This window comes from Apium graveolens, chromosome 5 (assembly GCF_009905375.1).
Source record: "Apium graveolens cultivar Ventura chromosome 5, ASM990537v1, whole genome shotgun sequence".
Taxonomy (NCBI): Eukaryota; Viridiplantae; Streptophyta; class Magnoliopsida; order Apiales; family Apiaceae; genus Apium; species Apium graveolens.
This window is the reverse complement of record NC_133651.1, coordinates 240,749,756-240,752,343: the sequence shown is the minus strand read 5'-3', so window position 1 is coordinate 240,752,343 and position 2,588 is coordinate 240,749,756.

The following is a 2,588-nucleotide window of genomic DNA, read 5'->3' as shown; positions in this document are numbered from 1 at the left end:
TAATGCTTTGTTACTTTGTTCTTTATTACCCAGTTAATAGGCTTCCTCATTTCATTTGCATACATCTCGACGCATGTGACCAGTTGTCACTGTCAACTGATGTTTGAATTCTTTATCCGTTGGGTACATGATTATCCGTCGACTTTATGATCATCCGTTGATGGCTTCATTGATCATCCGTCGACTGCTATATAAAACATCTGTTGATAGCCATTTGATCATCCGTCGATGGCTTTGTTAATCATCCGTCGGTAGCTATTTTGGCACTTGACTTCATTTCACTTATGCAGAATTACAAGACATCATTTATGTACAATTAATCAACCTATTCTGCATATCTAGTTAAAGTCAACATGACTTATATGCTACTACAGAATCTATACAAAGGTGTATGCAGAAATGTGCTACAGACTTATTATTACATAAGCTACTCACTCGATGGATAATAAGTCATCATCCGTCGGGACTATAATGAGTTATTCTTCGGGACTATAATTCTTATCCGTCGAGTGCTACATTATTTCACTAAGTAAAATCTACTTAGGTGTTTTGTTTATGTCATCATCAAGTACACAACATATGCACAACAATCTCCCCCAATTTATGTCTACTGGAATTGTAGCCATAAATTAAGAGATACTTGATGATAACAAAACACCCTAAACATACATCTTTAAAAGAAAGTAGATAATACTGAAAAGTGCTTCAATTAATCAAAATGTGCAAAGTTTAGCTCACAGTCATTTCAAGGTGCTCCTCTAGCCTGAGCAGATTTTTCTAGTTTCTTGAAGGTCTGGATCTTCTTCCAAGCTTCCTGTTGTTTTCATCAATCTAATTTTGGAGCTACCTGTGGAATTCCAGTTCATCAGATTCTGAGAGATTTAGCTTTCCTTGCATTTTCAAGAGAGTCTCATTGCTGGAGATGCTCAATTGGTCTTCTAATCTGAAGAATCTTCTCACCCCTTTGTCATCTATGAACTCCATCAGCCAGTAGGGCCTTAGATGCACTCTTCTCCCTGTGTAAGGGATGATTAGAGTTTTTGGGAGTGCATCTTTAGCTCTAACACTCCTTAGTTCTTCAATCTTCTTCAATACTAGTCTTCTTGCAGTGACATTGAACCCAAAGTTCTTCTTGAAGGATGAATAAACTTTAATCAGTACAGCTTGGCTCTCTTGAAGAATCCTGTGAAGTGGCCACTCAACCTCCTTTCCTCCTTTATACTTGAACACTAACCTTTCAGGTAGGTTTCTGTATGCATCAATTCCCATCACTTCATCTAGTTAATCTAGATAGAGGTTTAGATCAGAAAATTCTTTGATGTCACACAAGTACAAGTAGTCTCCCTTATTGACTTTGGGCTGAGCTTTGACTACAGATTTGGATTTGAGGGGTGACAGTATCATTTTCTTGACTGCCCTTGATTTTGTCCTTTCTGGCTTGCTAAGGATTGGTAGACTGAAGTCAGGAATTGGTATGTTGTCCCATTCTATTGCCTCATCATTGGGCACAATAGGTTCACCATGAATGTTCCTGTAGGGATCCACTACCCTTATATCTTTAAATACCACGGAGGGCTTTGATGCTTGAGATGTAGCTGGTGTGGGTTCCTTAGGAAATTGATCTCCCAATTCCCTGTCAACAATATCCAGTTTCCTTTTTGTTCTTTTAGCCAATTCTTTCTTTCTTGGAGATTTCTTCTGTTCTTCAACTTGCTTCCTTGATTCAGTAGCTTCAGATGGTTGAGAGGGAATTTGTTATGATGAATTCACAGCCTGTAGCTTGGCCAAGATAGCAATCTGCTCTTTCTTTTGTTTAGCCTTCTTTACATCTAGAACAGCTTGCTTCTTTTCCTGTTTTAATCTGGCTTTTTCTTCTCTCTTTGCTTGAGCAAATTGAGGATGTCCAGCTACCACACAAATTTCCTTCCCATTTCTAAATATCTTAGCAATCCTCTTTTTAGAAGCTGAATCAGTTGGATCTTTATAGAAAATAATTGATCTTGACAGAAGCTTCTTCTCATCAGGCTTGGGTGTCTCATACACAGTGTCCAAGGGGTTCTTCAAGGATGATTTTGGGTAGTTTGCCCTTGGTTTGAGAATCATTTCAGCCTTTGGAGACTTGATGCAGGAAGATTGTCCTCTTTCCAGATAGTTCATGCTCATCTCATTCATACTGATTTGCTTGACTTGAGAATGATGGATGGCTGATTTAACTGGCTTCTTGATAAGTTGGAACTTCTTCTGTATTTCCTCATCAATCTTTTCCCAGTTGACTAAACTCAACTTTTCTTTCTCAGCAGCTTTCAAGTTGGCTGTTACTGCCTGAATCAGATCTATACCATCTGCAACTGGTGGCTTTGAGACAGTAATTGAAGGCACAATTACTTTACTAATTTGTATCTGAAGTTTCTCCCCCTCACTTGGTCCTTTCTCCCTCTTTTTGTTATCATCAAGTTGAGGAGTCAATGAAAGTGTTTGTCCTAAATCCAATCATGTATGATGAGTTAGGAAGAACTTTCTTGTATTCCTATTTGATTTCATTTTGAATTAATAAAAGACTTGTTATATTTTTATGGGCTTTATCTATC